Consider the following 24931-nt stretch of genomic DNA (forward strand, 5'->3'; position numbering starts at 1 on the left):
ATGAAACTTAGTCAAGCCCAAGAGTATCTGAGGTCTTTAGTGAAGAAGTCTTACCTCACGTGGGTAGACTTAACATATTGGCCTGGGACAAAGGGGAGAACGTAGGCCTTACCCATTCCCAGGAGCACAGCTGGGAGATCAGGTTTGGCTTTATACACATAAGTGCCCCCATGGGGTGGGGAAACATGGCCACTTTCTCTCCCTGACTGTACCACTTAGTTTTTTTTAAAGGACTTATGAGATAGAAGATTCTTGGGTAGCAACACCTGCAAGAGTAAAAATTTAGTGGGAGAGGGACACAGAATACGTGAATTTGTAGCAGTAGGTTTTCTTTGCTTTTCCTTTTTCTATTTTGATAGAGATTTTGCTTTGGACAATCTAGAACAAATTCTATGGTGATTTATATTTTTCAATGTATAAAACTTACTTCACATACCTTTGGACATCCTATAAATGTTTTCTACAGCATTATTTTCCTGTGATGACATCTCAATCAGATCCAGCCCTAAGTTCATTGTGAGCTTGAATTAATCACACCATTGATCCCTCTGCCCATATGTATTTATGCCATAGGTGTCCTTCCCCTATGAGAGCATCTATCTCAACTTTTCAGAACACCCAGATCAGGGTAGGGGAAGTTCTTTGTCCTGAAGTCTCTTAGCCTCTAGAACTTTTTTTTTTTTCCAGTTTTATTGAGATATATAAATGACATATAACATTGTATAACTTTAAGATGTACAGCTTAGTAATTTGATACATGCATATATTTGTGAAATGATTACCACAATAGGGCTAGTGATTGCAGCATTATTCACAATAGCCAAGATATAGAAACAACCTAAGTGTCTGTCTAGGAATGAATGGATAAAGAAGATGTGGTGTGTGTGTGTGTGTGTGTATATATATATATATATATATGTGTGTATATATATATACACACATATATATATACACACACACACACACACACACACACACACACACACAAGCACAATGGAATATTACTCAGCCATAATGAAGAATGAAATCTTGCCATTTGTGACAATATGGGTAGACCTAGAGGGCATTATGCTAAGTGAAATAAGTCAGACAGAGAAAGACAAATACTGTATGATCTCACTTATATGTGGAATCTAAAAGACCAAATTCAACCTCCAGCATTTCTTTAGTCTCTTAGGAACGCAAATTATTGCCCTTCACTCCTCTCTGCCCTCCCTGCCTCAGTCTCTCAGGGCAGATACCCATACATCTGCCAGCATTCCTTGCTCCTACCTCCAAAGAGAGGAGAATGATGCCCTTTGTATATTTTTAAGCTATTGATTTGTACCTACTAGTTAGTATTTTTGTTGACATTCAAATCTTCTTTAAGTAATTTGAAAGAATGTATTTGAAACAGAAATATGCTGTTTGGAACTCTGTATATAATGTTAAATTTTGTTTAGAATTCTTATTTATTTGTATGCTATGTTGTTGCATTTAAGAAATAAAAAATCAGGACAAATAAGGTAATATATGGGAAAGCACTTCAAACCATTTGGAAAAGCGAGACACCACATAAGTCCAAGGTATATTCATGAGAAGCTGGCAGCCCTCCATGAATGTAAATATTTCTTTCTGTAGAAATCTCCTATGATGCATTTAAAAGACAAAATTAAAAGACAAAATTGATTAAAATAGCCATATAAAATGTGACACTAATTAGTCTCATTAAATAAATAAGTCTCCCAATAAATAAACATTTATTCAGTATTTGCTATGTGCCTGGGTACTGTTTTAGAACTAGGGATATTTAAAGAGTAATCATTCTCAAGAGCTCACTGTCTAGCCAGGGACGTCACGAGGATAGAATTAACCATTTTGGGGTAACAGCATAGGAATTCTAAAAAGACTCTTATTTATAAAACTTTGGGAATACTTTATATTGAGACCCGCTCTTTACAAAGCCAAGATGTTTAACTTGAGCAGAAGTGGTTTGATACCCAGATTTAGAGCCAGGTTGAATAAGAAGTCACCAGGTATTTCTCGCTTGTTCTTCCTGCTGAGCCTACGTAGAACTGAAACCCCAAACAGCCCACTGGGATTAAATTTGTTAATTTAATGTCAAACTGGAAGGTAAAAGCCATCCTGCACTGCAGGTGAGGGCCTACAGCCTGTAAGTGAGCTGAAATTCAAATTTAACTGGATGTCCTGTGTTTTATCTGGCAACTCTATTCCAATCCAATACATGACAGATGGTGGTAAGTACTATGGAGAAAACGAAGCAGAAGAGGATGATGAGGAGTGCTAGGAAGGTGGGGAGAAGAGGATGCTATCTCCAGCAGAGTGGACAAGGAAGGCTCACTGAGGCAGTATTTGAGCAAAGACCTACAGGAAGTGAGTCAGTAAGCCCTGTCGCTGTGTGGGGGAAGAGCATTCCAGGCAGAAGGAACAGCAAGTGCAAAGGATGCTGAGGTAGGTGTGTGTCTGGTACTTTCAAAGAATAGCAAGTCGTCTGGGAAGGCTGGAGTGGAATGAGCAAGGGGAAGAATAGCAGCATATGAAGTTAGAGGAGTAATAGAAGCCAGATGGCGTAGAGCACTGTAGGCCATTAAAAAACCTTGTTTTTAACTCAGACGCGAAGCCACAGGAGTATTTTAAAAAGAGTAGTGACATGATTTGAATTTATATTTAAAAAGTATCACTTTGTCTGTGTGTTAAGAACAGACTGAAGGAGGAATTTGGGAGACTCTAATTAAAGCCATTGCAGTAATCCAGTAAGTGGTGGTGGTGTGTTGGCAAGACGGTGGCAGTAGATGTGGTGATGATAAATGGTTATGTATCACCTATCTATATCCAAATATATTAGGGAAATTGAGAGAGAGAAGGGAAGCTCTCCTGAAGCCCTCATTATTAAATGAGATGATGGCGGGAGGAGTACATGAATAAGATTGGGGACACCTTACCTACCTGGGGACAGGTAGGTTTCTAGATGGAGGTGATGAGTTGAGCCATGGAAGCTGACTGAAGGTTGTAGTTGTGGAAAAGAGAGAGAGCCTGTCCATTCTGCTTCTTTCTCTTATTCCTACTGGTGAAGGACCCCTCCTTCTATCTAAAGCCATTCTTGTTCCCAGTGTTCTTTAGTTTGTTCCTCTCATCTTCCCAAGGAACTATTGATGACTTATGCTCTTCCATATGCAAGGTTCTGCCTCTAAAGAATAACACTGTTTAAATAATATTTCTTATAGATAATATTAAAATAATACTATGTGTCCCGTTTGTTTATAAACAGCTGTGATTCTCAGTTTTTCCTTCTTATTAGCAGTGTGTGAACTTCATACCTCCCATTACATGTTTTTTTTTTATGTTATCCCTATTTAGCAGGATAGTATCCTAGAACTGCTACAACTTTTGTACACCATTATACATATGAGGAAATAGTTCTAGAAAATAAAGCCATTTATAACCTTACTTCCTGCCTCTTATAGGTAATAGAAGTTTATGTCACGCATTTTAGTTTTGAATTGTTCTGAAGTCAGTTGCTAGCTGAACAGCCTTTTTTAAAAATTTAATTTTCTCCTGTATACTTTTAGGGCATGAAAAATCTAAAGAAGAAATATATTTCACAATGAGAGATTAGCTGTGACTTAATATTGTCTCCCAAATACACTTTTGATCCCATAAACACTAGTTCACTCCTTTCCTGGTGGGGGAGGAGTTTCTCTCCATCCTAACCCATTTTTCTGCTGCTCTGCCATGTTCATTTTATTCTCTCTAGGCACAGGTGAGGGCGACACTGAAGTTTACTTTTTTTTTTTTTAACAAATGTGAAACAGACGTGGATAAGCTCGCAACTCAAATTTTCTTTGAAGGAGGAAATACATTTTTGCCTGCCAGAAGATGTTATTAAGAGATTAAATAAATTCAAAAAGCATATTTCTTTTAATTAAAAAATCCCATTTAGTTTCTAAAAGAAATGTATGCATATGTGTTATGCATTGTAAAAGATAGGTGGTACAGCTAACTGGGGAATGGATATTTGACCACTCTTCTCCAGCTATATAAAACTCCATAAATGAGTGACAAGCAGATGGTGTCTCGTTATCTCCACCGGAGAGCCTTGAGTGTAGCCTGTAAGCCTTTGAATAGTCTGTTTTGTCTAAGTGAAAAACTTTCGAGCTTAGTCTTTTTTCCCTTTTTTTTTTTTCTTGCATAGACACATTCCTAGGCTGTATTAACTCTGAAGATCAAATTGATTCCTATCTCTATACTTAGAAAATTGCTCACTTTGAGAATGACGATATAGATTTCACATTGTGGATTTGAAGTCACAATAAACAGCGTAGGAGTGGGAATTTGAAAAATAAAGTCAACAATAAATATGTCTAAAAATAATAAATGTCTATAATAGACACAGGCAAATTAATTAAGTAGAAGCTTATTCAGGTGGGTATTTTATGGGTTTTTGGATGGCAAGGATTAGGCCCATTAAGCGTAGGGCCCATGCCTTACTCATCACCTGATTTTGTACTCCCCCCTGCCACACTCTTGCACACACACACCACCTAGCACCATGCCTGTCTAGAAGCAATTTCATTAAATTCATTGAATTATTGAAAATAATTTGTTTTAGTTGATACTACATTTGAACTTTTGCTGCATTGGATTCTTATGGTTAATCTCAATGCATCATGAAACATGCTTATGCTTAAATTTATGATGTCTGCACAGCTTAAAATTTCTAAAGAGAATTCTGTTTTGATGTAGCCTTTTAATAAAAGTATCAATTACAGGCATTTCTAAGTATAGTTCAGATTTCATAATTCTGTAAGCCTTTATATGTAAATGAATGAGCAAATAAAATAATTCCTGACCTACTCCAGTGCTAGTGGAAGACCCAGAATATTAAAAATTTACCATCATATTCAGATCAGTAGCATTGGGTCTATCCCACACTGTATTAGTCAGCTCAGGCTGCTATAACAAAATACTATAGACTGGGTGGTTTAAACCAGGGGTCCCCAACCCCCCGGGCCGCAGACTGCTACCAGTCCACAGCCTTTTAGGAACTGGACCACACAGCAGGATGTGACTGGTGGGCAAGCAAGTGAAGCTTCATCTGCCACTCCCCATTGCTCCCCATCGCTAGCATTACTGCCTGAACCACCCCCCCCCACACACACACACCTGTGTGTAGAAAAATTGTCTTCCGGGAAACTGGTCCCTTGTGCCAAGAAGATTGGAGACTGCTGGTTTAAACAACAGAAATTTATTTCTCACAGTTCTGGAAGCTGGGAAGTCCAAGATCAAGGTGCTGGCCAATTCAGTTCCTGGTGAGGGCTCTCTTCCCGCCTTTCAGGTGGCTGCCTCCTCTCTGTGTTCTTACATGGCCTTTTCTCAGTGAATGCACACACACACACACACACACACAGAGCTTTCACCGCTCTTTGGTGTCTTATAAGAGCACTAATTGCATCAAGAAGGCTCCACCTTCATGGCCTCTTCCATCCTAATTACCTCCTAAAGGCCTCATTTCTGAGTATTATCCCATTGGGGGCATCAGCGTGTAAATTCTGGGGGGGGGCTGGGGCACAAATCCTCAGGCAGAGCTCATTTTTTATATATCTATTGCCACTCTCCCGACTTCAAGTCAGCTTCTGTTGCCTTGACATTCATGCTGATCCATAAAATGAGCTAAGAGAAAAAAAGAAAATAATTGGTGAATGAGGAGAATGAAATGAAAGTACAGTGTTGGAACAATGTTAAGTTAGATGATGGCTGGGAGTAGAACCAATGAAGAGGCCAGATGTTATTAACCAATGAAAAAAATTTAAAGTAAAATCCAAGAGCATATGAGGCTTAGTCAGACAAAGAATGACAATCAGTGTACTGAAGTGGTATTGAGATGCTTGCCAAGGGACTTCGGGAGCAGCCTGTCAGATGCCACCAAGGCAGATACCAGCCCCAGGGATGGATGGTCAGGGGTACCCATGGCACTTCTCTGGCAATATATCAGATATGTGTGAGGTCTGGGTGCTAGGAGGTGCTTTCCCCTCTTCCCTGGGATCATCTGACACTGAAGGATCCCAAGTCCATGTCTGTGTGGTTGTTCACTAGTTATGGTAGCCATGATACCCCAGCAGTTGCTTTGTTTCAATAGTTCAGGCAAATGCAGCCTGAGGAGCATCTTCTTAAACCCCTGAGGTTACTCTGTCTAGGGTATGAAGACAGCTCATTAGCTAAGATTTTTTACCCTGGCTCTGTAGTGATGACATGGACATTGGGATTCTGAGTGTGGCTGCAGGGACGTGCAGCCTCTGTCAGTGAGAACATAGTACACAATATTTTAACATGATAATATAGTTAGTGCAGCGATGTTTCCACTAGATAAAACTTCTGGAAATCTTTGTCAGTCCTAATAGTTCCTCTAGACCTAATAGGACACCAGAATATTATTTCTAATGTGATTTGTCCAGCAAGATTTTAGTTTTCTTTCTTAATGTCATTGGTGCAAGCTACCATACCAGAGAAAGGCCAACCACAGGACAAGGATCAAAGAATTAAGTTAGTGAATCCTACCCTTGGAATTCTTCCTGGAGCTAGTCTTTTTCTACTTGATTACTCGGTTTCTGGAATTAAAAGCCTGCAGTTGCGGTTAGGAAAAGCTACTGATGATTTAGTTACTGTGCTATTATCTACACTTATAATTACCTCTGTTAATGGGAAATTCTTTAGGTTAGGAATCATGTGTTATTCACCAGTGTATCTTAAGCATTTAGCATTTTAATGAATGGAATAATCGTGAATGAGCTACATTTTTCTGAAAACAGAGGCAAGATTAGGTATCAAGAGAAAAGTTACAGTATTCATAATGTATTCCTGACTCTGAGGCAAGTGAAAAAACCCATCCTTTCAAAACTGGGATCAGTGGCACGACATGTTCACATCAAAGGTTGTTTTCCTCCTCTCATTTCCTTTCAGTTTCCTGAAATGGGATGATTCTAATAATAGTAACAGATATCATATGGTTCATGCTTATTAGAGTTTAAGAACTGTGATATACACTTTAAATTACACTAAAGATAATACTACTAGCAGTAGCTAATAGTACTGAGCACTTGCTGTGTGCCAGGCACTAAGTGGTTTATATATAATAACTACTTAAGCTGTATCAGTCTCATATTGCAGACAAGGAAACTAAAGTACAGAGAAGAGGGCATGGACCAGTCAGCTGGTAGGTGTGGAGTCAGATATTGAACTTAGCCTCTGTGCTGGCTCTTTACCCATTTTCAGTGCTGTCTCCTATGAGCTATGCTACCTCCAAGGCTGTCACTGGCCTTTTTGGTCCTTTTGTGCAAATTAGAAAGAAGTGTGTCTTCCCCAGTTATAAGAAATATTATAAACATAAAGCCATTCTTAGAAATTATGTAAATTGAATGATTAAATATAAAGTGATGTTTTGAATTTTAAAAAAATTTTATTTATTTTTGGCTGCATTGTGTCTTCATTGCTTTCTCTAGTTGTGGCGAGCAGGAGCTACTGTTTGGTGTGGTGTGCGGCTTCTCTTGTTGTGGAGCATGGGGTCTAGGCACAAGGGCTTCAATGGTTGTGGCGTGTGGGCTTCAGAAGTTATGGCACGTGGGCTTCAGAAGTTGTGGCGTACGGGCTTATTTGCTCCGCAGCATGTGGGATCTTCCTGGACCAGGGCTCGAACCCATGTCCCCTGCACTGGCAGGTGGATTCTTAACCACTGCGCCACCAGGGAAGCCCAATGTTTTGAATTTTTAATCAAACTTTGGAAAAATAGCCACTGGGATATAAAAATTTGTTTCAAAATATATATCTTGCTTTAATGGAAATTAAATTACTTATGACAGATTGAATGCTTAGTTTCTCCAATGTCTCTTTTTCAATAGAAATGGTTCCTAGACTTGTGTGACATCTCTTGTGACATATTAGGCCTTAAGGAGTTTATACATTTTAATTTTATTTTTCCACTGGTGACTAACACTGGAAAAGTTAAATGTGTCCTGAGAGCTATAAAAGTATTTGGATATATATGTCTGGTAAATTATTGCTGAAAGTATATTGTCATATATATATATATGTATATATATATATATTTTCAAGATATTTATTCTTCTGTACATAATAGCCTTTGAAGAAAAATGTGCCCATACTATACATGCTGTTATAGAATTTTTAAAAAATTATGGTAAATGAAATCTACCCTCTTAACAAAATTTTAAGTGTACTGTTCAGGATAGGCACAATGTGGTACAGCAGATCTCTAGAACTTAATCACCTTGTATAACTAAAACTTTAAACCTATTTCCCCTTCCGTTAGTCCCTGGCAACCACCACTCTACTTTCTGCTTCTAGGTATCTGACTACTTTGGATACCTCATATATGTGGGATCATCAGCATTTGTCCTTCTGTGACTGGCTTATTCTCATAACAATGTCCTCAGGGTTTATCCATATTGTCTCAAGTGGCAGGATATCCTTCTTTTTTAAGGCCGAATGATATTCTATTGTATGCATACCACATTTTTAAAATTCATTCATCCATTGATAGACATTTAGGTGTTTCCACATCTTGGCTATTGTAAGTAAAGCTACAATGAACAAGTATTTCCTCTAGATCAAGATTTCAATTCCTTTTTTGGGATAAATACTCAAAAGTGGGATAAATACTCAAAAGTGGGATTGCTTTTTTGGGATAAATACTCAAAAGTGGGATTGCTGGATATGTGGTAGTTCTATTTTTAATTTCTTGAGAAATCTTCAAACTCTTTTTCATAGCAGCTAAACCATTTTGCATTCCTACCAACAAGAAATGTACAAGGTTTCCAATTTCTCTACATCCTTGCCAACACTTATCTTTTGTTGTTTTGATAATAGCCATCTCGACAGATATGAAGTGGTATCTCATTGTGGTTTTTGATTTTCCCTGATGACTACTGATGTTGACATGAAAAGATATACAGCATTACTAATCAATCGCCAGAGAAATGTCATATTTTAATGAATGCTTTAAGTGATTTTTCAAAAACAACTTAGTTACTGATTTCGCAACAATATTATAGTCATTAGTTAATATAAATTGTAAAATTTTACAAAGTTGCAGTAATTCACACTTATCATAATTTTCAAATTATATATGTCATTTGAACAGTACTTCTCAAACTGTAGTGTGCATTCAGCTCACCTGGAGATCATGTTAAAATGTAGATTCTAATTCAGTAGGTCTGGTGGGGCCTGATATTCTGTAATTCTAAGAATCTTCCAGTTAAAAGTGATGTTGCTGGTCCATGAACTATATTAGCAAATATCTAGAACTATGAAGAGGCCATGATATTCTTCATTTTCATAAGCCTTTCTTTTAAAGACAATATTGTCATATCCAGTATAAGAAAAAATTGCTTTTGAAACAGTTTTGGATCATAGCTAGGCTGATGGTGAGATTTATAGGTGAATTAAATCTTCTCCTTTTCCTGGTAATTCAGTGTTAGAGAAGCTGGTGTCAGAGTCAAGAAGGTCTGCAACTGGTTCAACATCAATGATATAATTTTAGTAAACAGCATCGCTTCATGTTTCTTCGAAGAATTTCTTATCCCCTTTGATCCTTTGAAGGGTATCACTGATTAAATTTTGGTTCCTGCCCATTTTGCATATAGCATTAAATAATATTGATGTTGCAAGAGGCTAAAATATTTTAATGGCAGTTAAATTTTGTACTGCCAGAATTTCCATAACAAAAAATAATCAATTGCCATATTAAGTCGGTGACAACATAGTAATATCCAATTTATACCTAAGTAATATTTACTTTGTGTATTATTGATGGGAAATGAATATTTGTTGTTAGGTAATAATTTATGTCATCATGAAAGTATTTCTAGATTTAAGTGAAGAACTCAGAAATATTATTCTGATTCAGTAAGCAAATAGCAGCTGATATGAACTGCACTGTACAGCATCCCATTTAACCTGTGCACTAATACCAATAGAGAACTTTTGGGCTCACATTTTCAGATACTTACCTATCAGTACACTAGTCAGAAGTGTAATTTCTTGTGTAAAAACACAGGTTATTTTAGATGTTTGACCAGCAAGGCCTTTTGATTATCAGTTATGTTTGTTTGTTGTCAGGCAATGTTTGCAATATTCTGATTCTGTTAGAACAGCAGGCAGTGCTGCTATCTGCTAGAAAATTGTCAGTTAATAAACCCATATTTTGAGTCAATAAAGTTAAATAAAAGTGTGACAAAGTTGTCTATGGTATGAGTGATGCCTCTTGAATATGGAGCCCCTGGAAAGTGCATAAATGAACAACCTTGCATGGCAGCCCTGGCTGCTTCCTCAGCCTCTTCACCCCAGGGCTGTTTTCTCACAATGTTCCATATTAAGGCTGTGCTTGTACTGGTTGCATCATTCCTGGCATCTCCACTCTCCAAATTAACCTCAAGAATTCAGTCATAGAGAACTAGCTAGGACACTTGAAGTCTTTCCACAAGTAGCAGTGATAAATCTGTTTAGGTTTTTATATGGAGGCCTCTTGGAGAGGGAGCTGCTGTTGGTAGGTTTTCCATCCATGGAGTCTGTAGGTCAGCTGTTGAGCAGAAAGAAGGGGAATTCATGCAGATCGCTGCACAGCGATCTTTGCATTTAACAGCCCTTTTGTGGTAGCAGATAGGGGCCTATGTCTCAGGCTCTATAAATTTATCCAATGACAGAGCAGATCCTACCACCACCCATTACTCCATGCAAAGGAAGTCTGAGCTGGAGTTCTTCCTTGCCTGAGGGCCACATCCCTGCAACATTTGGGCCACATTACATCTTGATTTTCATGTCACCTTGACTAGAAATGCCAGTTCGTGGTACCCGTATCATGTCTGGAAGGAACCTGTGGAATCACCTAGCCCAACCTCCTCTCCAGCGCAGGAATCCCCTTTCCAGCTTCCTTGAGTACCTCCCTTTTAGCTGAGGGGTTCCAGTGATGGGCTGCTCATTAGTCCATTTCATTTCAGTGCATTCCAGAGGCCCAGATCTATTTACTAGAAATATTGACCATATCTTAGATTCTCTTATTTATCAGTTAATTATTAGTTTCCTTGTAACTTTATTTATTCAAATGATTTTTTTTCTGAAACAGCAAAACTTTGATCCCCTTCATGTTTATCAAAGGTGAATTTAAAGTCCGCATGTAGCTATAAAGAATATATAGAAGTAGAATATAGGATTATAGAACTTCAGAATTGGAAGAAATTATATAATGATTTATATTTGATTTTCTTCGTTTACCCCCTTCCCCCACAGATGTTTAAATATAGTATTCCCCTTGTGTACCAACTTTAAATATCAAAAGAAAATCTCTTCTAGAGTGTAAGAGCTGAACTGCTATCAAAATACCACTGAAAATAAATGCTCTGTGGAATGTAACTGTATAGAAATGTTCAAGGTCGTTTAGTCTTATTAGCAATAAAGTCAATCAATATACACTGAATGCAGTGGATGCTCATGGAAATAATTAAGCTAATTGTCTTTGGGGAATCCATGTTGCAGGTTTCTTTTCCAGTTTGCTATGCTCTAAGGCTGCCTTTTCCCCTGCTCTTTCTAGTTCTTTTAATGTTTTCACTTGAGGTCCATAAAGATCCAGTCAGAATTTAAACTGGAAGGATTCTCATGGGAACTCTAACTCTATCCTTTCTTCTTCCCTTTTAACCAGGCCCATTTTTTTTTTCATGAAAGATTTGGGCTGAGTTTGAATAAATCATAATCATTGTGGTTCTCTTGGCTGTTAACAAGAACAAAATGAGGGTGCATGCTTTCTGGACAGTTTTGATTGCAGGCTGCATGTGGATGGGCATGCTACTGAGGAAGGCTGTATGCTTGGTAGCTGTCTGACAAATTTGGGCCCACCCTTCCCCTCAATTATCCTTGGTGGGGAGGATTATTGACAGAGTGTAAAAAAGGGACAATGCGCCCTGTAATGGCCAATCCCAACATGATCTTGGGTCTATGGATGTGTTTAATGCACTATTTCCAGAGGGCACACAGAGATATCCAGGCTTGAGGTGTTACTCGTAGCTTTTCCCCCAAAGTTTTACTTACCGTTCAATTGCATAATCTAGAATAATTGTCAAGACATTTAGTAGGAAAGTTGGAATCATAGTGAAAAGAAATCCTCATGGTTCAACTTTTTCTTTGATTCTTGCTTCTTTCAACTGTCTGCACCTGTATATAGAAACAAAATCAACAAATATTAAGTAAATCCTATGGAGGATTCTTGTAGGAAAATGATCAAGCTAAGAAAAAATCCCTACCTTCTATTAATTTATAATCTAACTGGAGGAGAAAAGATGAGAGAATCATGTGTGAAAAATTATTCAGGCTCAGTATGTTTTTCTGAAAAGGCAAAAAAAGGAGGGGGGTTTACAGCAAAGGAAGTTTTATGTGCATTGTAACAATGTACTTTGAATAGTGCCAGTTTATAATATTGTGTCCCATTAACTCCATAGAGTATCTAAATATTCTGATGGTGCCACTTTTTTTTTAACCTCCAAATTCTATTTTTCAGATGATCTTTCTTCTAAAAGTGATGACAAAACCTAGTCAGATTGTATGTTCTCATTTATATTTCAGAAATTTTGGTCACTATTTTAGTTTTAGATTTTCTGCTAACTTGAGCGTGACCCTAGACAATCCTCTTCAGTTCTATAATTCTTGGATTCCTAGTCAGTAAAATGAACTGCTTGATCTGGTTTATCCCTGAAGTACATTGGGGTTCTAAAATGTAATGATTTTGATACTTATATATAATAGGGTAAACCTTTTTGGCCTTAGAGGTTTCTTCATAGTGTCAATCTCAGATGTTGCCAAATCTTGGACACGAATTTTTTTTTAAATGTCTTTTTAATTAGAAAAGTAGTTTATGCTAGTCATAAAAGATTAAGAAAATAGGGCTTCCCTGGTGGCGCAGTGGTTGAGAGTCCGCCTGCTGATGCAGGGGACACAGGTTCGTTCCCCGGTCTGGGAAGATCCCACATGCTGTGGAGCGGCTAGGCCTGTGAGCCATGGCCGCTGAGCCTGTGCGTCCGGAGCCTGTGCTCCGCAACGGGAGAGGCCACAACAGTGAGAGGCCCAAGTACCGCAAAAAAAATAAAATAAAATAAGAAAATACAAATGAGAGAAAAAGGCCCAACCACCAGAATAACTGAATAATCGTATATGCTTCCTTTTCCACTTGTGCCCTGTCCCAGTTCAGCCCAGGTGACGGTCATAATAATTGTGATGTGACAGCACACCTGAGGGGTTACCACCACACACTTTTCATCATCCTGAGGACTGGATGTTGCCTGACCAGTGAGTGATCCGATTCCATAATCACATCCTGAAGAGCCTGCTTTCTAAAACCATTTAAAAATTTTTTATTAATTTTTTCTCCTTATAATTTATTGATGTGAACACTTATATCATGAATTCTAGATCTTTCCTAATGTAAGCACTTATTTTTCCCTCTAAGCAATTTGTTAGAATGCATCCCACGAATTTTGATATGTTGTAGTTTTAAATTTTTCATTCAGTTCAAAATATATTCTAGTTTTCTTTGTGGTGCTTCTTTGACCCATGGCTAATTTATAAATACATTGTTTAATATCCAAATACTTGGAGATTTCTGGAAATATTTCTTATTATAATTTCTAGTTTAATTCCATTGTAGTCTGATAAATAATTTGTATGGTTTTAATCTGTTTATTAAGACTTTATGGTAAAGAATATTGTTTATCTTTGTGAATGACTTGTGTGCACTTAAACAGAATGTTAATCTGTTGTTTGGGGGCATAGTTTTCTATAAATGTCAATTAAGTCAAATTGGTTTATAGCTGCATTCAAGTCTTCTGTATCCTTACCCATTTGCTGTCTAGTTATCCTACTACAGTTGAGAAACGAATACTGACGTCTCCAACTATAAATTTGGATTTATTTCTTTCTCCTTGTAGCACTATCCATTTTTGCTTCATGAGTTTTGAAGCTCTGCATAAGCATTTAGCACTGGTCTATCCTCTTAATGAATTGAGTTCTTTATCATGATGAAAGGAACCTCTTTATCCCTGGTAATATTTTTTTTTTTCGAAAACCTAATTTTTCTGATATTAGTATAGTCATGCCACTTTCCTTATGATTAATTTTTGCATGTTATATTTTCCCCATCATTTAAATTTTAACCTATTAGTCTTTTTATATTTAAAGTGGGTTTCTTATGCATATTATATAGTTGGGTCTTCACATTCTTGACAGTTTTTGCATTTCAACTGAGTATTTAGACTATTTATGTTTAATGTAATTAGTGATATGGCAGGATTTAGAACTACCAGCTTGCTACTTGTTTTCTATTTGTCTCTTCTGTTCTTTGTTCCTTTTTCTTCTTTTTATGTTTTCCTTTGGTTTAGTTGAGTTTTTAAAAATTCCATTTTATTTTAAATAACAGTTTTTAACTCTATCTGTTTTATTTTTATATTTTAGTGGTTGCTCTAGGGATAACTATACATCTTTAATTTACCACAGTCTACTTTCAAATACTGTCATAACACTTTCCCTTTACTGTAAAACCTTTACAAAAATATACATCCATTTATTCCCTCCCATTCTTTGTACTGTTATTGTTAGCCATTGTACTTTTCACTGGCTGTAAACCACACAATCCAGTGTTATTATTTTTGCTTTAAAGTGCCAATAATCTTTTATAGAGATTTAAAAATAAGATGAAATATATTTGTGTCTACTCACATGTTTACCATTTAGGAGTCTTTATTCCTTTGTGTAGAGTCAGATTTTCCTCTGGTATCATTTTCCTTCTGCTTAAAGAATTTCCTTTAACATTTCTAGCAGGGCAGGAGCTAGGGATAAATTCTCTTAACTTTTATTTTTCTGAAAAAATCTTCATTTCTCTTTATTTTTGTAAGATATTTTTCTGGCTGACTGAAGAATTCTATGTGACAAACTTCTTTCTTTCAGTGTTTTAATGTCTCTTTATTATATTCTGGCTTGAATATTTTTTGATAAGTATGCTGTCATTTAAATCCTTGTTCCTTTATACATAATGTGTCTTTTCTCTTTCTGGCCGTTTTTAAGATTTTATCAATGGATGTTTAACAATTTGATTCTGATATGCCTTGGCATTTTTTTTTTCTTTGTAGTTCTTCTGATTGGCATTTATTGAGCTTGAATCTGTGGTTTTATATAGTTTTTCATTAAATTTCAAAGAAGTCACTGTTTATTCCCAAAATTTCTGTTCATGTCCCTCTTCTCTACCAATTACATGTATGTTAGAATGCTGATATTCTGGGCTTTCTAATTTTTTTAAGTTTTTTTTCCCTTTATGTTCATTTTGGATGGTTTCTATGGCTCTGTCTTCAAATTCACTGATCTTTTCTTTTGCAGTATCTAGTAAGATGTTAATTCCATCTAGTGTATTCTAAATTTCAAATTCATTTTTCATCTCTTAAAGTTCGGTTTGGTTCTTTGTTTTTACCTTGCATTTTTATTCTCAGCATGCTCATGTTTTCTCTCCCTTCTTGAAATATGAAGCATTTTTAACATCCTTGTCCACTAGTTCTATCATCTCTGTTTCTGTGTCTGTTTCTATTGGTTGATATTTCCTGTTATAAGTTATAGTTTCCTGCTTGTTGCATGGCAATTTTTTATTAGATGATAGATGTAAATTGTACATTTCTGGTGCTAGATTTTGTTTTCCTTTTAATACTATTGAATTTTATTTTTGTGTGCAATGAATTTACTTTGTATCAGTTGGAATGTTTTGAGGTTTGCTTTTAATTTTCTTAGGCCATTAATCCATAGCTATTGTAGTCCCACCATTTAGGCAATATACTTTTGAAGATTTTACTTGATTTCTCATCTACTATAAGATCTTTCCACTCTTTCTGATGGGAACACAAGCTCTTCCCAGCTCTGTGTCCTTAGGAAATTGCCCAGCTCTGTGTTGGCCCTCTCCCACTCAGCTCCTCACTGCAGCCTGGTAACTGTCTCCCAGGGCACAAGCTTGGTCAATAGTAGGGCTCATCTTGCTTGTTTCTCTTCTTTCGTGGATCACAGTCTTGTCTTGCTTTTTGTCCAGTGTCTGAAAATTGTCATTTCATATATTTTACCTGATTTTCTAGTTGTTTATAGTAGGAAGGTAAATATAGTGTGTGTTATTCCATCTTGGTTACTAGCAAAATCTGTATTTTTTTTTTTTTTTTTTTACAAATATACAGTTTCTGATAAATTATGCTGATTAGAGAATACACTCAGTATAACTTCAGTCTCTTGAAATTGTTGATGCTTGTTTTAGGGCCTTTATGGTTTTTGTCTCTTTGCTTTATCAGTTATTGAAAAGGTGTGTTATAATTCACAGAATGATTATGAATTTGTCTATTTTTCCTTATCATCCTTTAACATTTTGCTTTTTATACTTACAGTTTATGTTATTAGTTATTACAGTTACATTATTCCATTATGTTAAATTTAATAATGCTCTATCTTCCTGGTGTATTGAACCTTTTGAAGTGGGTGACCATCTTTATGTTTAGTAATGCTTTTTGCCTTAAAGCCTATTTTTTTCTGGTATCAATATATCTGTTTTCATAATGTATCTTTTTTTAATATATTACCTGCAACCTTGCACTGTATGTTTTAAATAACTATTTTATATATTTTACATATTTTACATAAATATATATCTGATCTGGTAATTTTTTCCTTTTAATTGGAGCATTTAGGCCATTTATATTAAATGTAATTACAGACATATTCATGTTAAATCTAGTGTCTCATGTAATTTCTGTTTGTTCTGCTTGTTCTCTATTTCTTCTTTTCCCTCTTTTTTGGACTTTTATTTTTAATGTACTAATTATTTTTTAAAATTTTACATAAAATAGAAATGAATACAAATGCAAAGTATATCAATCAATGTAAATTTAAATAGAGCCAAACAAGATATTAATATTTCTAAATGAAAAAGTAAAGCAGAAAAACTTTTCACCTTATATAAAATTATTCATATTTTAGATGTATGTTGCTTGAATTGTCATTTTTCTCTTAGGATTAAAATAATGCTCTCCATTAAACTTAATTAGGCCATGAATGATTAAATATTATTTGAAAAATCACAAATGCAAACAGATTCTAAAACTTAAGAATTTACAAATAATCACAACTGATTATTGAACTCTTTTCCATGTTCAAAAACTCTAAAAATCTAGAATATGAATTCTGTATGGAAATAACTAGCCAAACACCATGTATCTTAAGTAAAACTCAGCTTCTAAGACGGTATATAAAGCATAAATAGAATTTGAAATATAAAGAAGTTTTTGTGAACAAATGAGTTTTGTCAATTACTTTTAAATATAAAGAAGCTGCAGTTCCTCAGATTCTTCTTAGTCAATGTTAGAACTTAAAAGGACTTCTTAACACAATCAAGGACAAAAAAACCCACCAAAACTCCTTTTCTTTTTCCTGAATTTTATTTATTTACTTTTTGTACAGCATGTTCTTATGAGTTACCTATTTTATACATATTAGTATATATATGTCAGTCCCAATCTCCCAGTTCACCCCACAACCACCAACACCCCTCCCTCGCTTTCCCCCCTTGGTGTCCATACATTTGTTCTCTACATGTGTCTCTATTTCTGCCTTGCAAACTGGTTCATCTCTAACATTTTTCTAGATTCCACATATATGCATTAATATACAATATTTGTTTATCTCTTTCTGACTTACTTCACTCTGTATGACAGTCTCTAGGTCCATCCGTGTCTCTACAAATGACCCAATTTTGTTCGTTTTTATGGTTGAGTAATATTCCATTGTATATATGTACCACAACTTCCTTATCCATTTATCTGTCAATGGGCATTTAGGTTGCTTCCATGACCTGGCTCTTGTAAGTAGTGCTGCAACGAACATTGGGGTGCATGTATCTTTTTGAATTATGGTTTTCTCTGGGTATATGCCCAGTAGTGGGATTGCTGGGTCATATGGTAATTCTATTTTTAGTTTTTAAAGGAACCTCCATACTGTTCTCCATAGTGCCTGCATCAATTTACATTCCCACCAACAGTGCAAGAGGGTTCCCTTTTCTCCACACACTCTCCAGCATTTGTTGTTTGTAGATTTTCTGATAATGCCTATTCTAACTGATGTGAGGTGATACCTCATTGTAGTTTTGATCTGCATTTCTCTAATAATTAGTGATGTTGAGCAGCTTTTAATGTGCCTCTTGGCCCCATGTATGTCTTTGGAGAAATGTCTATTTAGGTCTTCTGCCCATTTTTTGGTTAGGTTGTTTGTTTTTTTAATATTGAGCTGCATGAGCTGCTTATATATTTTGGAGATTAATCCTTTGTCCATTGATTCATTTGAAAATATTTTCTCCCATTCTGGGGTTGCCTTTTCGTCTTGTTTATAGTTTCCTTTGCTGTGCTATTAAGCTTTTAAATTTCATTAGGACCCATTTATTTATTTTTGTTTTTATTTTCGTTACTCTAGGAGGTGGGTCAAAAAAGATCTTGCTGTGATTTATGTCAAAGAGTGCTCTTCCTATGTTTTCCTCTAAGAGTTTTATAGTGTCCGGTCTTACATTTAGGTCTTTAATCCATTTTGAGTTTATTTATGTGTATGGTGTTAGGGAGTACTCTAATTTACTCTTTTACATGTAACTGTCAGGTTTACCCAGCACCATTTATTGAAGAGACTGTCTTCTCCATTGTATATCATTGCCTCCTTTGTCATAGATAACTTGACCATAGGTGCGTGGGTTTATCTCTGGGCTTTCTATCCTGTTCCATTGATCTATGTTTCTGTTTTTGTGCCAGTACCATATTGTCTTGATTACTGTAGCTTTGTAGTATAGTCTGAAGTCAGGGAGTCTGATTCCTCCAGCTCCATTTTTTCCCTCAAGATTGCTTTGGCTATTTGGGGTCTTTTGTGTCTCCCTAAAAATTTTAAGTTTCTTTTGTTCTAGTTCTGTATAAAATGCCACTGGTAATTTGATAGGGATGGCATTGAATCAGTAGATGGCTTTGGGTAGTATAGTCATTTTCACAATATTGATTCTTCCAATCCAAGGACATGGTATATCTCTCCGTCAGTTTGTGTCATCTTTGATTTCTTTCATCAGTGTCTTATAGTTTTCTGAGTACAGGTATTTACCTCCTTAGGTAGGTTTATTACTAGATATTTGATTCTTTTTGTTGCAATTGTGAATGGGATTGTTACTTTTTTCCTTTTTTTTTGCGGTACACGGGCCTCTTACTGCCGTGGCCTCTCCCGTTGCGGAGCACAGGCTCCTGACGCGCAGGCTCAGTGACCATGGCTCAGAGGCCCAGCCGCTCCGCGGCATGTGGGATATTCCCAGAACAGGGCATGAACCCGTGTCCCCTGCATCGGCAGGCGGACTCTCAACCACTGCACCACCAGGGAAGCCCTACCACTGATTCTTTTAGTGTGCCACCAGGGAAGCCCTACCATTGATTCTTTTAGTGTATTTTTTTTGCGGTACGCGGGCCTTTTACTGTTGTGGCCTCTTCCGCTGCAGAGCACCAGCTCTGGACGCACAGGCTCAGCAGCCATGGCTCACGGGCCCAGCCGCTCCATGGCACGTGGGATCTTCCCAGACCGGGGCATGAACCCTCATCCCCTGCATCGGCAGGCAGACTCAACCTCTGCGCCACTAGGGGACCCCAAGGGTTGTTTCTTAATTTCTCTTTCTGATCTTTCATTGTTAGTGTATAGGAATGCAGGTGATTTCTGTGCCTTAATTTTGTATCCTGCAACTTTACGAAATTCATTGGTTAGCTCTAGTAGTTTTCTGGTGGCATCTTTAGGATTTTCTATGTATAGTATCATGTAATCTGCAAACAGTGACAGTGTTACTTCTTCTTTTCCAGTTTTGATTCCTTTTATTTCTTTTTGTTCTCTGATTGCTGTGGCTAGGACTTCGAAAACTATGTTGAATAACTGTGGTAAAGGTGGACATCCTTGTCTTGTTCCTGATCTTAGAGGAAATGCTTTCAGTTTTTCACCACTGAGAATGATGTTTGCTGTGGGTTTGTCATATATGGCCTTTATTATGTTGAGGTAGGTTCCCTCTGAGCCCACTTTCTAGAGAGATTTTATCATAAATGCATGTTGAATTTTGTCAAAATCTTTTTCTGCATCTATTGAGATGATCATACGGTTTTTTTCTTCTAATTTGTTACTATGGTGATTCACATTGATTTGCATAGATTGAAGAATTCTTGCATACATGGGATAAATCCCACTTGATCATGGTGTATGATCCTTTTAATGTGTTGTTGGGTTCTCTTTGCTAGCATTTTTTTGAGGTTTTTTTCATCTATATTCATCAGCGCTATTGGTCTGTAATTTTCTTTTTTTGTAGTATCTTTGTCTGGTTTTGGTTTCAAGTTGATGGTGGCTTCATAGAATGAGTTTGGGAGTGTTCCTTCCTCTGCAAATTTTTGGAAGAGTTTGAAAAGGGTGGGTGTTAGCTCTTTTCTAAATGTTTGATAGAATTTGTCTGTGGAGCCATCTGGTCCTGGGCTTTGTATGTTGCAAGATTTTTTTTATCACAGTTTCAATTTCATTACTTGTGATTGGTCTGTTCATATTTTCTATGTCTTCCTGGTTCAGTCTTGGAAGGTTATACCTTTTTAAGAATTTGTCCATTTCTTCCACGTTGTCCATTTATTGGCATAGAGTTGCTTGTAGTAGTCTCTCATGATGCTTTGTATTTCTGTGGTGTCCGTTGTAACTTCTCCTTTTTCATTTCTAATTTTATTAATTTGAGTCCTCTCCCTCTTTTTCTTGATGAGTCTGGCTAAAGTTTTATCAGTTTTGTTTATCTTCTCAAAGAACCCGCTTTTAGTTTTATTGAACTTTGCTATTGTTTTCTTTGTTTCTACTTCATTTATTTCTGCTGTGATCTTTATGATTTCTTTCCTTCTACTAAATTTGGGTTTTGTTTGTTCTTCTTTCTCTAGTTCCTTTAGGTGAAACATTAGATTGTTTATTTGAGATTTTTCTTGTTTCTTGAGGTACAATTTTGTTGCTATAAGCTTCCCCTTTAGAACCGCTTTTGCTGCATCACATAGATTTTGGTTTGTCGTGTTTTTATTGTCATTTGTCTGTAGGTATTTTTTAATTTCCTTTTTGTTTTCTTCAGTGATCTCTTGGTTATTTAGTAGCGTATTGTGTAGCCTTCATGTGTTTGTGTTCTTTACATTTATTCCCCTGTAATTGATTTCGCATCTCAAAGCGTTGTAGTCAGAAAAGATGCTTGTATGATTTCAGTTTTCTTAAATTTACCGAGGCTTGATTTGTGACCCAAGATATAATCTATCCTGGAGAATGTTGCATGTGCACTTGAGAAGAAAGTAAATTCTGTTGTTTTGGGATCAGATGTCCTATAAATACCAATAAAATCTATCTGGTCTATTGTGTCATTTAAACCTTGTGTTTCTTTACTAATTTTTTATCTGGATGATCTGTGCATTGGTGAAAGTGAGGTATTAAAGCCCCACATTATTATTGTGTTACTTTTGATTTCCTCTTTTATAGCTGTTAGAATTAATCCTTTGTCTGTTGTTTCATTTGCAAATATTTTCTCCCATTCTAAGGGTTGTATTTTGGTCTTGTTTTTGGTTTCCTTTGCCGTGCCAAAGCTTTGAAGTTACATTAGATCCCATTTGTATATTTTTGGTTTTATTTCCATTTCTCTAGGAGGTGGGTCAAAAAGGATGTTGTTGTGATTTACGTGATAGAGTGTTCTATGTTTTCCTCCAAGAGTTTTATAGTTTCTGTCCTTATATTTAGGTCTTTAATCCATTTGGAGCTTATTTTTGTGTATGATGTTAGGGAGTGATCTAATCTCATACAAAAAACCTTTATCAAAGATAGGGTGACCATATGTGCATGGGTTTATCTGTAGGCTCTCTATCCTGTTCCATTAATGTATCTTTCTGCGTTTCTTTTGCCAGTCCCATACTGTCTTGATTACTGTAGCTTTGTAGTATAGTCTGAAGTCAGGGAGCCTAATTCCTCCAGCTCCGTTTTTCGTTCTCAAGATTGGTTTGGCTATTCGAGGTCTTTGGTATTTCCATACAAATTGTGAAATTTTTTGTTCTAATTCTGTGAAAAATGTCAGTCGTAGTTTGATAGGGATTGCATTGAATCTGTAGATTGCTTTGGGTAGTAGAGTCATTTTCACAACGTTGATTCTTCCAATCCAAGAACATTGTATATGTCTCCATCTATTTGTATCATCTTTAATTTATTTCATCAGTGTCTTATAATTTTCTGCATACAGGTCTTTTGTCTCCTTAGGGAGGTTTATTACTAGATATTTTATTCTTTTGTGGTATGGTAAATGGGAGTGTTTTCTTGATTTCACTTTCAGATTTTTCAGCATTAGTGTATAGGAATGCCAGAGGTTTCTGTGCATTAATTTTGTATCCTGCTACTTTACCAGATTCATTAAGTAGCTCTAGTAGTTTTCTGGTAGCATGTTTAGGATTATCTATCTACAGTATCACGTTATCTGCAAACAGTGACAGCTTTATTTCTTCTTTTCCAAATAACGTCCCCTGCTGTGAATGTGTTACTGTCGATTTCCCCTTTTATGTCTGTTAGTATTTGCCTTATGTATTGATGTGCTCCTATGGTGGGTGCATAAATATTTACAATTCTTATATCTTTTTCTTGGATCAATCACTTGTTTATTATGTAGTGTCCTTCTTTGTCTCTTGTACTAGTCTTTATTTTAAAGTATGGGTCTTGTTTTTGTATCCATTCAGCCCATCTGTGTCTTTTGGTGGGAGCATTTAGTCCTTTTACATTTATGGTTATTATTGATATGTATGTTCCTATTCCCATTTTCTTAATTGTTTTGCCTTCATTACTGTAGGTCTTTTTCTTCTCTTGTGTTTCTTTCCTATAGAAATTCCTTTAGCATTTGTTGTAAAGCTGGTTTGGTGGTGCTGAACTCTCTCAGTTTTGGTTGTCTGTAAAGGCTTTAATTTCTCCATGAAATCTTAATGAGATCCTTGCTGGGTAGAGTAATCTTGGTTGCAGGTTTTTCTCCTTCATCAATTTAAATATGTCCTGCGAGTCCCTTTTGGCTTGCAGAGTTTCTGCTGAAAGATCAGCTGTTAACCTTATGGGTATTCCCTTGTGTGTTATTTGTTGTTTTTCCCTTGCTGCTTTTAATATGTTTTCTTTGTATTTAATTTTTGATAGTTTGATTAATATGTGTCTTGGCGTATTTCTCCTTGGATTTATCCTGTATGGGACTCTCTGTGCTTCCTGGACTTGATTAACTATTTCCTTTCCCATATTAGGGAAGTTTTCAACTATAATCTCTTCAAATATTTTCTCAGTCCCTTTGTTTTTCTCTTCTTCTTTTGGAACCCCTATAATTTGAATGTTTTCTGGGTTTAATGTTGTCCCAGAGGTCTCTGAGACTGTCCTCAGTTCTTTTCATTCTTTTTTCTTTATTCTGCTCTGCAGTAGTTATTTCCACTATTTTATCTTCCAGGTCACTTATCCGTTCTTCTGCCTCAGTTATTCTGCTATTGATCCCATCTAGAGTACTTTTAATTTCATTTATTGTGTTGTTTATTGTTGTTTGTTTCCTCTTTAGTTCTTCTAGGTCCTTGTTAAATGTTTCTTGCATTTTGTCTATTCTGTTTCCAAGATTTTGAATCATCTTTACTATCATTATTTTGAATTCTTTTTTCAGGCAGTCTGCCTATTTCCTCTTCATTTGTTAGGCCTGGTGGGTTTTTATCTTGCTCCTTCATCTGCTGTGTGTTTTTCTGTCTTCTCATTTTGCTTATCTTACTGTGTTTGGGGTCTCCTTTTTGCAGGTTGCAGGTTTGTAGTTCCCGTTGTTTTTGATGTCTGTCTCCAGTGGCTAAGGTTGTTTCAGTAGATTGGGTAGGCTTCCTGGTGGAGGGGACTAGTGCCTGTGTTCTGGTGGATGAGGCTGGATCTTGTCTTTCTGGTGGGCAGGTCCACACCTGGTGGTGTGTTTTGGGGTGTCTGTGGACTTATTATGATTTTAGGCAGCCTCTCTGCTAATGGGTGGGGTTGTGTTCCTGTCTTGCTAGTTGTTTGGCATAGGGTGTCCAGCACTGTAGCTTGCTGGTCATTGAGTGAAGCTGGGTGCTGGTGTTGAGATGGAGATCTCTGGGAGATTTTTGCCGCTTGATATTATGTGGAGCTGGGAGGTCTCTTGTGGACCAGCCTCCTGAAGTTGGCTCACCCACCTCAGAGGCACAGCACTGACTCCCAGCTGCAGTACCAAGAGCCTTTCATCCACACGGCTCAGAATAAAAGGGAGAAAAAGGAGAGAGAGGGAGAGAGACAGGAAGAAAGGATGGAGGGAGGGAAGGAGGAGGGAAGGAGGGAAGAAAGGAAAGAAAGAAAGGAAGGAAGAAGATAAAGTAAGATAAAATCAAGTTATTAAAATAAAAAATATATTTTAAGAAAAAAAAATTTTTTAAAGAAAAAAAGAAAAACGGATAGAACCCTAGGACAAATGGTAGAAGCAAAGCTATACAGACAAAATCTCACACAGAAGCATATACATACACACTCACAAAAAGAGGAAAAGGGGAAAAAATCTTAAATCTTGCTCTCAAAGTCAACCTCCTCAATTTGGGATGATTCATTGTCTATTCATGTATTCCACAGATGCAGGGTACATCAAGTTGATTGTGCAGCTTTAATCTGCTGCTTCTAAGGCTGCTGGGAGAGATTTCCCTTTCTCTTCTTTGTTCTCTCAGCTCCCAGGGCTCAGTTTTGGATTTGGCCCCGCCTCTGCATGTAGGTCACCGGAGGGCGTCTGTTCTTTGCTCAGACATGACGGGGTTAAAGGAGCAGC

At 36.6% G+C, this 24931-nt stretch overlaps 1 pseudogene; it reads right to left on the reverse strand.

Moving 5' to 3' along the window:
* The window catches only part of LOC112411154 (general transcription factor IIH subunit 3-like), a 56714-nt pseudogene that overhangs the window by 26361 nt on the left and 5422 nt on the right, over positions 1-24931 (reverse strand).

Source organism: Neophocaena asiaeorientalis, unplaced genomic scaffold (genome assembly GCF_003031525.2).
Source record: "Neophocaena asiaeorientalis asiaeorientalis breed wild unplaced genomic scaffold, Neophocaena_asiaeorientalis_V1.1 scaffold190, whole genome shotgun sequence".
Lineage (NCBI taxonomy): Eukaryota > Metazoa > Chordata > Mammalia > Artiodactyla > Phocoenidae > Neophocaena > Neophocaena asiaeorientalis.